The sequence below is a fragment of the Halichoerus grypus genome, chromosome 1 (assembly GCF_964656455.1).
Source record: "Halichoerus grypus chromosome 1, mHalGry1.hap1.1, whole genome shotgun sequence".
Lineage (NCBI taxonomy): Eukaryota > Metazoa > Chordata > Mammalia > Carnivora > Phocidae > Halichoerus > Halichoerus grypus.
Window position 1 is genome coordinate 72,456,274 of NC_135712.1, and position 11,963 is coordinate 72,468,236.

Genomic DNA, 11,963 nt, shown 5'->3' on the forward strand with positions numbered 1-11,963 from the left:
AGTCTATGTAGTTGTTTCTTCCTCGTGACTTTGTAGATGGGATTCTTAGCCCATTAGTTTTCGTCTGTTCCTCTTCTTCAGGATATCCGTCTTCCCGAGGTACTGCTCTAGCAGCACCTCCTGTTTCAGGCTGGGGTTTTGCTCTTCATGTTTGGTCTCCATGTTGGCCCCTTCTGTATTTTCTCATTTCCACTACGAGTTTTCCTTTGAACTCACTTATTTAGAAGTGTGCTTTTTATTCCGATTTTTAAGAAACTTTCCTGTATTGACTTCTAACTCAGTTGTGGTCTGTATGATCCCATACTTTGTCTCCATTTTTTTGTTGTTGTTTTTTAAAGATTTTATTTTTAAGTAGTCTTTACACCCAACGTGGCGCTCAAACTCATGACCTGAGATCAAGAGTCACATGCCCTACTGACTGAGCCGCCCCTGTATGATCCCAAGTCTTTGAAGGTTTTTAGACTTGTTTTATGGCCTAGTACATAGGCAATTTTTGTAAATGCCTCTATGTGCTTGAGAAAAAAATTTCTCTTTTAAATCAGGTTCATGGGTCGCCTGGCTGGCTGAGCCTGTGGAGCGTGCCACTCTTGATCTCCCGGTCCTGAGTTTGAGCCCTAGGCAGGGTGTAGAAGTTACATAAAAAATAAATAAATAAACTGGGTTCAGGTTATTATACATCCATTAAATAAAGCTTGTCAGGGCACCTGGGTGGCTCAGACGGTTAAGCATCTGCCTTCGGCTCAGGTCATGATCTCAGGGTCCTGGGATTGAGCCCTGCATTGAGCTCCCTGCTCAGCGGGGAGTCCGCTTCTTCGTCTCCCTCTGCCTCTCCTCCTGCTCATGCTCTCTCTCTCTCAGATAAATAAATAAATAAATAAATAAAATCTTTAAACAAATAAATAAACCTTGTTAACGATGTTGTTCAAGACTTCTGTAACCTTACTAAATTTTAGTTTGCTGACCTACAGAAAAAAGTTTGTGAATTTCTTAAGTTCCTATTATAAGTCTATCAGTTTATATATATTGTGTATATAATGTATATATAAGTATTATATATATTATATATATAATTTTATATAGCCACATAAAAATTTATTTTTTATTTTATTTTTTTTAAAGATGTTATTTATTTGACAGAGAGAGACTCGGTGAGAGAGGGAACACAAACAGGGGGAGTGGGGGAGGGAGAAGCAGGCTTCCCCGCTGAGCGGGGAGCTCGATGAGGGGCTCGATCCCAGGACCCTGGGATCATGACCTGAGCCGAAGGCAGACGCCTAATGACTGAGCCACCCAGGCGTCCCGCCAAATAGAAATTTAAAATTCCCGGTAAATTTAATGTTTTATAAGGTTATTTATGTAGTTTTTTTTAAGGTTCTGAGGTTTTATAGGTTTTTAAAAAAGTTATATTATGTAGTGTTAGTCTTTATCCCTATAGCATTTTCTTTTTAAAGTTTATTTTATGTGGCATTTTTTGTTTGTTTATTTGTTTGGTTTCATTTGGTTTGGTTCTGTAGCCAAAGCAGTTTATTTTGGTTAGTACCTCTGTGGTATGTATTTTTCCATTCTTTATTTTCACCTTTTCTCTTTGGTTTTACTTTAGGTGTGTATTTTGTAGACAGCATATAGTTGGATATTTCTAAATTTTATTTAGATAACATCTTTTAATAATTGAAATTGCTCTGTTTACATTTATTTTAGCTGCTCACTGATGTATTGTTACTGCGGAGTTACTCTATGTTTTCGATTCCCATTTTCTGTCTTTGCTTTATTGCCCTTCTCTTTTCACACCCTCTGGTAGAATGATAAATTTATATTACTCTCTCTCTTGCTTATATATATATATATATATATATATATATATAGTTTGTTGTCTGTTGTTCTTTTAGTGATTAATTTTTAACATGCATATTTAATTATAAAATTTTCCAACAAATTTGGAAAATAATAAATCTTTCTTTTCTCTTTCTTTTTCTTTTTAAGATTTTATTTATTCAGAGAGAGCACAAGCAGGGGGAGCGGCAGAGGGAGAGGGAGAAGCAGGCTCCCCACTGAGCGTGGAGCCCAATGCGGGGCTCGATCCTAGGACCCTGAGATCATGACCTGAGCCGAAGGCAGACGCTTAATGGACTGAGCCGCACAGGCACCCCATCTTTTCTCTTTCTAAACATGCTGTGGATTTTACTGTCTTCACTCCCCAGTGGAACACATGACCACCTTCAGTATCTCATTTTTTTTTTTTTAAAGATTTTATTTATTTGACAGAGAGAACACAAGCAGAGGGAGAGAGAGGGAGAAGCACGCTCCCTGCTGAGCAAGGAGCCTGATGTGGGACTCGATCCCAGGACCCTGGGATCATGACCTGGGCCAAAGGCAGCTGCTTAACCGACTGAGCCACCCAGGCGTCCCAGTATCTTGTTATTTAACTTCGGGTTTGACCTTTTCAAACTTGGTTAAGGATTTTTCTTTTTTTGTAATTGAACTTAATCTTCTGATGTATTGTATATTTCTGCTTATATGGGTTAGGGTGAACCAAATGAAATTTCTGATATTCAACCATTTTTAACGTAAAAAACGACAGTTCCATGTGGTTCAACTTTAAAGTCCCAGCACCACATGCCATTTTTCTAAAGGTTACGTTTATACTTAAATTCCACATTAGGGGCACCTTATTTTATAACTTCTTAAGAACTGGGATACACAGAGTATCCCCTTTTCTGAGTCTTTGCCTAAAAACTTCTTTATTCTTCATTCACACCTGATTGCTAATTTAGCTGGGAATAGAATTCTGAATTCAAATGATCTTCTTGCACCAAGGTTGTCAGTGAGAATTTGTTATTATTTAGAATTGACTCATTGTTTCTTTTTAGAAGACTTTATGATCTTCTCTATGTCCTTTATGTTCTGGTTTCTTTTTTTTTTTTTTTAAGATTTTATTTATTTATTTGACAGAGAGAGAGATAGCGAGAGAGGGAACACAAGCAGGGGGAGTGGGAGAGGGAGAAGCAGGCTTCCCGCAGAGCAGGGAGCCCGATGCGGGGCTCGATCCCAGGACCCTGGGATCATGACCTGAGCTGAAGGCAGACGCTTAACAACTGAGTCACCCAGGCACCCCTATGTTCTGGTTTCAATATGATGCATCACATGTTGCTCTTATTTCATTCACACCTGCTGGGAACATCCAGGGTTCTCAGGAGACTGGTGTCCTTAAGTTTTGTGAAATTCTTTTCTACTATTTCCTTCATCATTTTTTGTCCTCTCTTTTAATCTTTCTTATCTTCTCTTTTTTCTTCTCTTTTTAATCTCTCTCTCGTATTTTCTGGAGACTTCTCAATGCTGTCTTCTAACACTTGAATTAAAATTTTAATTTCTGCAATTGTATTTTTAATCTCTGTGTTCTTGTTCTTTAATTGTTCCTTTTTCTAGATACTTATTCTTGTTTTATGGATGCGGTCTCTTTTGGATTTTTCTTAGGATACTAGAGTTTAAATTTTGCAGTTTTTAAAGTTCTCTTTTATTTTCTGAACTATCTGTTTTCTCTGGGATTTGTGGTTGTTGCTGTTGTTTGTTGTTTGCTTCCCTTAAATCCTTGTTTGTCAGTTCCTATTTTAAAAGTGAGGCAACAGGGGCAGCCAACTTTGAGAACTTTGTACATGTGGGCAAGTGTTGTGGGCTGGCAAGCTTCATTTTAGGGCTCTGGGGTAGCAAGCTGAGTATTATACTAGGAATCTCTATAAGCAAGAATGTTTGTAGAGGGTTGTTTTCTCCAGGACCTTGTAATTTCTTTAAATAACTTTTTTGTTTGTTTTCCAAGGGATGGATGTAGAGGCAACTGTTCCATGTACTGGCTGGTTTTTACTTCCACAGCTCATCTCATCTGTCCTGGTGTAATCAATCTTCAGGCCTCCATATGACTCTGTTAGGAAAATGGGCTCTCTCTGCTCACGCTCGCTGGCTGTCACTTCCTCTTCTTCCTCACCTACATTCAACTGTTCTGGTCCATAAACTTGCTGAGGTCTCCAATCCACTGATCCTCCTCTCCCATTCCCTATGATGTTGTGGGTTATACCATTTCAGTGCCTTTACTGCCATCTAAGTGAAATCCAAGGAGAGAGAGAGAGGGGACAACTGGGTGTGACCAATTTGCATGTTTAACTGAAAGTCCATCCATTTCTAGTTTACAGGTTTCTAGCCCAGGAGTTTCTTTGACTGCCCCTGGGCAAAATTGAGTCTTCCTTGTCCTGGGTCCTGGGTTCCTCCTGTACTTTGGGATCCCTCTATTCCCCCATCCTCCACTCCACCCCCCACCTACTGAGAGTTGTAATTGGCTTCTCTTTCTGGAACCACTGCAGGTTGGGCTCTGAATCCCTACTGACATTGGGACTGAGCAAGTCTGTTTGGGGAGAAGTCACTCTGGGCTTCCCAGCTTTTAAAAATCACCATTACTCCCAGGGCGTGCCGAAGGCAGGGAGATGCCAGAACCCTGTGTCCAGTAGCTGCACACACCCTCATTAGGCACTTGGAATGTTACAAGATGATTTCATCAACGTCATAAAGAGACAAGCATTAATTGCATTCAGTGTCTGGATCCAGAGTACCGGGAACCTGAGATGCCTAGGGGAAAAAACAATGAGCAGCCTCTGCCCCGTGACACCCTTCCTCCATCCCTTTCTACCTCTCTCTTGGTGCTTCCTGGTTCTTATTACCCCGACACAGATATCAATATTTCCAAGTCCAGCCCTCAGGAGGCTTCTGTACTCCAGCTGCTGCCACATTCAACCAGCCTTGATTAAACATCAAATACGTGCCCAGCACCATGAAACCAATTTTCCTAGCCCTCACAACTGCCTTGGGAGGTAGGTATTATTATTCTACTTTACTGATGAGGAACTGAGGTCCAGGGTGGGGCAGTAACATATCTAAAGTTATGACTGGCAGGTCTGTCATGGGAGGTCCTCTCCTGGCTTCTGGCCTAGAGCTTTCCAAGATCCCACCCCCACTGCTGCTTCTGGCATGGATGGCTCAACTGCCCAAGCCAGGACCTGTTGACTGCGGGACACGGGCACCAGGAGGACACTCATGTTCATGGTTGTAGGCATCCTGATTCAGGGGTTCTAGTCCCTCCAGCCTAGCAGGGGGCCCCTGAGAGCTGAGCATCATTTGTGGGGCTCTTGTCTGGTGAGAAGGAGAAAAGAAGAGGAAACAGAGAGGAATACAGATGCAGAAGAAAAAAGGGTAGGGGAGAGGTGGTGGAGGGGGGGAAACAAGGGAAAAAAGAGCTGGAAATCTTTGTTTTTCAAATTTTTTATTCAATTTAGTTAACATACAGTGTATTATTAGTTTCAGGGGTAGAATTTAGTGATTCACCAGTTGCATATAACACCCAATGCTCATCACATCACGTGCCCTCCTTGATGCCCATCACCCAGTTAGTTACCCCATCCCCCACCCACCTCCCCTCCAGGAGCCCTCAGTTTGCCCCCTAGAGTTAAGAGTCTCTTCTGGAGCTGGAAATCTTAAGTGCAGGCCCTCATTGGCACTTGCTGCAGGTCCGGCCCTGACCCCGCAAGAATGATCCAGAGCCCACGGGCGGCGTCCACGCATGGTGGGAACAGCGGAGAGTTGGTCTCAGATGCGGGTCTCAGCTCTGCCACTGACTCAGTTTCCCTCACCAGGGTGTTGTAAGAGTTAAAGAAGGTAATGGATATAAAAATGCACTGTAACTAAACTGTTCAGCACTGAGGGCAGGGTGGTATCTGCTCCATTGTCTCACATCCCAGAAATCACTGGGAAGAGTCCTGCCTGGCCCAGAGGAGACCCAGGGGCAACGATTGTCAACAGAGGATGCAGAGGGATCAGGGATGCTGGGTGTGTCTTCTCGGCCAGCCTCTCTGTGGCACTGTCCTCCTTCCATGGTCCACAACCCAGAGTTCCTGTACTGCCCCCCCCAACGCCCCGAGGGCCACAGCAGCTACCACCTGGATTGAGGCTGCCAGACCCCCAGCTTGTCTCGGGCAGAGGGCAGAGAGCTGGGCCTCATCCCTGGCTCCAAACTTCTAGCAATTTATGTTTGCTCTAACATCAAAAGAGAAACGGAAAATGTCAGCATTGCTGAGTTTTTGTCCCTTCAAGCTCAAGTTCAAATTCAGCCTCAGCTCAAATTTTTTTCAGTTGATTTGTAGCACAGGAGTAGAGGATGTGGTATCAGTGAAATTCTGCAGGCCATCAGCTTTGGAAGTGGTGGTGTTCTAATAAGTTATTGGCCTGGTGACCTGTTCTGACGCATTTAGTGGGAACAGTCTGTCCAAGGTTGAACCTCGGAGAACCTTCCGGATGTATCAGATCCCTGTGTGCCATGACCCTCCCATTACCCAGTACACCTTCTGGTCCAACTAAAGTAACTCCTGGGCACCGTGAGATCTATTAACGTTTCCAGTGATGATGAAGACAGCGGGGTTCAATTTAAGGAAGGTTCTTCTCTGTTCAGAGCCATCCATAGGAGGAAATGAGCTGCTGTGAAGGGTAGTAAGCCTCTTAACGCTAGCAGCAATCAGGCAGAAGTTGGGTCTTCCCAAAAACAAAGAAAAGCAAGCCATCAATAAAAGGAAAATACTAGTCACACTTTCTGGCCTCCAGGCCTTGTACAAGCACATTCTTTGTGTGGATCCCTTTTCCTGTCTGTGCCAGGGCTCTCCTTGTAGAGCCTCGAAGGATCCATTCAAATGTAATGTATCTTCTCACGGGCAGTTAGTTGATTCCTGTGCCTGCCAAAGATGTCCCTGTCCCAGTCCCCAGAGCCCAGGAACACAATTTACCTGACAGGGCGAAAGGGACTTTGCAGAAGTGATTGGGCTAAGACCCTTGAGATGGGAAGGTTATCGTGAATTATCCAGGGGAGCCCAGTGTAATCACACGAGTCCTCCTAAGTGAAAGGAGGAGGCAGGAGGTTGGAGAGGAACACTGCTGGCTTTGAACACGGAGAAAGGGCCGTCAGCCAAGGGAGGCAGGCAGCTGCTAGAAGCTGGAAAAGAGGATCGTCTCCCAGTGGCTCCAGAAAGAACCCAGTCCTGCTGACACCTTGATGTTAGCTTGGTGAGACCCATGTGGGGTTTGTGCTAATTTGTTACCGCAGTAATAGGAAACTAACCTTTCCCATTTTCTTGCCTCCATCATAGCATCCGGCACATTTTGCTGTAATTCTATGTGTACTGATCTCCCTAACTGGGCTCCTTGGGATAAAAGCTATCCATTAAGTAGTTTTTCTGTCATGGAGCTACAGGGCTTGGTGCATAGCGGGTGTTGAGAGTCAGCTCTCACCTGAATGCTTATGTGACCCACAAGCTAGCCTCCGCAGTGCGCAGTGAGACCTGACACGTTAGCTTCAATGCACACTGTGTCATTAGGGGGTCTCACCCTTGACCCTATTGCCTTTTACAGAGTTAAATATACTTCCTTACTAATGTTTGGGAAAATCAGGATTTGTCACACATGTTTAGTTGTGAGCCACAGGGTGCCCATAGCTCTGCTTTCTCTGAGCAAGTATGGCCTTCCTGTGTGGGTCTCTGAAGCTCGGATCAGGGAGTTTAAGCACGAGATAACAGAAAGGAGAAGGGGCATGTGCGTAATGATTTGAGATGCTGGCCTTCAACTTGAATGTCATGTTCAATCCTGGGGATCCACAGCAGCTGAGCGGAGAACATGTAGTAGAAAATAACTAGGATGGAGAGGGGCTGGGGGAAGGACTCAACCCAGTCCCATGGAAACTGGTTTAGAGAGCCAGTGGTGTTCAGCCCAGAACGGCGAGGATTTGGGGGTGCGGGTCACTGTGTATAACCAGTTAAAGGGTTGGTACGGGGAGGAGGAAGGGATGCGTTCCCCAAGGTTTCAAGGGATAGAATGAGGACCAGTTGGTAGGAAGTACAGGGTTGAACCTCGGAGAACCTTCCGGATGTATCAGATCCCTGTGTGCCATGACCCTCCCATTACCCAGTACACCTTCTGGTGTAGGGGAAGAGATTTTGCCTGAGTCCAAGGAAGAACTCAGTCAGCACCATCCAGGGTTGGAATGGCCGGCCACCTGGGGCTGTGAGCTGTCTGTCTCTGGAGGAATTCAGCCGGTGACTGGGCAACCCCAAGATAGAAGGAATTCCAGTGTTTGATGGAGATAGGTGTGAGGCTGGTGAATGCTCATTAAGATCCTTTTTCCCTCACATGGTCTGTGATTAATCGACCCAGCCCTGGGTTGAAGTGGGTGGATATGGGTGTAACCCACGGCCTAGGCACTGGCCACTGGAGACGTTGGTCGCGGCCTTGTCGGGCTGACCTGTGCCGAGTGGAGGGCCAGTTTGCAGGCATTGTGTTGGCGTGGGTGCTTAGTGCTCTGGAATCAGTCCATGTTCTCAAACACGCATAAAACCAGCTGCAGCTTGCTGTTCTGGGGTTGGGGGGTGGGGGGGCTCTCACTGGCCTGCAGAGGCCTCCTTGGGTTTTATAGTCCCAGATTTCTTTGAAAGGCTCAGTCCTAGTTTCCCACATGGTCCTGACAGGGCTGGCCCCTAGCCAAAGTGTATGTCTGGTTTTCTCACACCCAAATGTTCCATCTGCTACTGACCAGCTTGCGTGACCTTGAGTCAATTCTTTCCCCTCGCTGGGCCTCAGATCCCCATCTATAAAGTAGGGGGGGGTCTGGACTGGAAGGTCCTTCCCATTCTGATGCTGCTGGAACCCTGAGTCTAGGTCTTGAATGGAATCACTTTCCCTCCCATGTCTGTCCATCCACCTCTGTCCCTTCAAAGACACATCCCTGTCACCTGACGCTCCCTCCCACCCCCAGGCAGCACTTGAATGGCTGATCCTGCTCACCTAACATGTAAGTGGGAAAGGGCCTTTCCCAGAGCAGGTGGGAAATCAGGGTAAGCGCCTGTCCCTGTCCCCATGTGCATTCCCACGGCCCACACCATGCTTTGCAGAAACGCACGTTGCCTGGTGGTTCTCATGACTCCTGGTTTGAGGGAACCCTGGCGAGGTTCTGTTGGAGTCCCTCCTTCAGTCTGTGCCGTGGCTGGGCCCAAGGCTCCTCGCTGACTGGGGTCACTGTCTGTGTGTCCCCAGCTACCTGCTGACCAGTCGCAGCTCACAAAGACTGCAGTCGCAGCTCACAAAGACCTCAGCATGTCCAACCCTAGCGCCACCAGCGAGCGACCACGTCCCGGGGAGGACCTGCCTCACTAACCATGGGTGCCCAGTGGACTTTCCGATGCAGTAATTCCTCCCATAGAGCTTGGCAGCTCACAGAGCACTTTCTCTGCTCACCTAACATGTAAGTGGGAAAGGGCCTTTCCCAGAGCAGGTGGGAAATCAGGGTAAGCTCATCCTCCGGCATCAAGCATGGAGTCTCACTTTTCCTAGTGCGACAGCGAGAGACGTCCTGCTCCTACCCCCACAGATGGCTGGGAATGGGTGTTCTTGCAACAATCATGGTGAGACACAGGTGAGAAAGTGCTCTGTGAGCTGCCAAGCTCTGTGGGAGGAATTACTGCATCGGAAAGTCCACTGGGCACCCATGGTTAGTGAGGCAGGTCCTCCCCGGGACGTGGTCGCTCGCTGGTGGCGCTAGGGTTGGACACGCTGAGGTCAGGTGCTTCCTAGAGAGACAGTGAGCAAGAGAGAGAGAGAGATTGAGAAAGAGAGCGCGAGCGTGTGGACTCCCGCCTTGGCTGCGCCCCTCACTCTATGACCCTGGGCAAGTTCTCCCCTCTGGACTCAGTTTCCTGAAATTGAGAAGGTTCCTTTTGATGGCAAAGCCATCCACACATCCCTCGTGTGGGTGAGGCTCCGTGAGCTCAAGGATCTTCTCCGCCTCCCTGGGACTCCTGGACCACGCTGCCCTGGACGGGTGGCGGCGGCGAGGCAGCAGGGAGCCCGGGGTGGTCTGAGTGGCTCGGTGATCCGATGAGGGGGCCAGCAGGGCAGTGGACAAGTGGACCTTCCTGCTCAGGCTGCCCCCCCCCCCGCCTCCCTTCCCGAGGAGGAGGTGTCTGTGAGGAAAGTGGGGCTGAGTCACAGGCCCCTGAGATGTCACAGCTTCCGGAGCATGTCATCCTCCTGATGGGCCCGCAGTGCCAGACTCTTAAACAGAGCCCAGCCCTTGGGACTCGGTTTATAGATTGAGTTATGGGGTATCTCTTAAAGGCCCAGTTGAAAACCATTTCCTGCATCTTCCTTTCTTTTTGAGGAATTCCTGTTTTTGCTCAGATTAAGCAGGTGGTTCCTTTGTCAGGCACTTAAAGACTCTCTCTTTTTAGGCAACTGAATTTCTTAAGGGGGCAACTCCAGTGTGGGTGCGTTTGTATTTTCTGGAGAGAAGCCAGCATCTCGATCCTGGGCTGAGGAGCAGGGGTGGCCCCCTAGCCACCTGATGTTGTTTAAATGCTCCGATGAGGGGAACGACATTTAAGGGAGAGTTGGTAGAAGGAGACATGTGATGTGGCCCGTGCACTCCTCCTGAGAGCCTACGATCGGTCCCTTGGACAGGCCAGAGGTGCAGAGAACTGGGTTCCAGACCACATGTACTGGGCCCTCTGCAGAGTTTTTATGGCAATTCCTATTTTATGGCAATTCCCATTGGCCCGTGGAGGAACGTGGTAAGAAGCACCCCATGGGGGGCGCCTGGGTGGCTCAGTGGGTTAAGTGTCTACCTTTGGCTCAGGTCGTGATCCCAGGGTCCTGGGATCGAGCCCTGCATCAGGCTCCCTGCTTGGCGGGGAGCCTGCTTCTCCCTCTCCCTCTGCCCCTCCCCACTGCTTGTGTGTGCTCTCTCTCAAATAAATAAATAAAATCTTTAAATAAAAAAGAAGCAACCCCGCGGAACTCATGGCTCTGTGTGTTGTGAGGATGCTTAGTGTGAGTACAAAGTGGCCACTGCGCACAGACCCTTGGGAGAAAGGTTCCTCTAGTCTGCGTCCCAGGGTTACTTATACTCCTCCTCAGCCACGGATCTTCATATCTGGGGGATAAACGGACTTGGTTTCCTTCTTCTCACTGCCTGCTAAAAAGTTTGGAGGCAAATATCTGGTCCACCCTGGCAAGGTTCCCCTCCCACTTCCTACCTCTCTGGTTGCCTTACCTCAGTTTCCCCCGAAAGGCTGAGCCTCCTCCCTCCAGCCATTAAATCAGGGAGCCCCCACAGCATCTGTCTGCACCCTCCTCTCTTCTCAGGCCTCGGCTTCTTCCAGTTGCCTTCTGTTTCAGACCCACGCTGACCGCAAGTGACAGGCTCGCCATGGACACCGGTCTGGCTGCGTCACAGGTCTGCAGAGGCGGACCGTCCGGGGGCAGGGCGGCCACGCCTGTGGCCCCCACATCCCTGTTTCCGTGGGCTGTTCCACTCCACCAGCTGTGGCCTGTGGCGTTTGGCCCCGTGGCTGTGGCCCTTCCAGCCTCACGTGTGCATTGCAGGTGGGGGGAAGAGAGAAGAGGAGGGCAAAACTGCATGTCAGCCTAGTGTGCCTCTTTAAAAAAAAATTAAAAATAAATTTAAAAAATTGCCCTCCATATAGTCACACAGACAAGTACCTAAATCACACGTGTGCAGCTGGATGAGCTATCGTGAAAGGAATTTTGAGATATTGACATTTGGTCTTATTCCTAGGTCCCTTTTAGTCCTTCATTCACTTTGGCTTTTCTTTTTCCTTTCCTTCCTGCTGTTAACTTATTTTGTTACATTTTATTTGAGCTACCTCAAATCCTTTCTGGAACCGGGCAGGATAAGCTAAGAAAGAATACACCGGTAGATGGATGGATAGATGGATGGACACACAGTTCTCTGACGTGACCAGGAAGCTCCTGTACCCAGAGTCACCAGTCCGAGGACCAAGACTCCATCCTAGATGTGACGAAATGCCCCCCAGGAGAGATGGGGTGAGTGGGTCGTCACTCGTCATGGGGCCTCCATCCATACTGTTAAC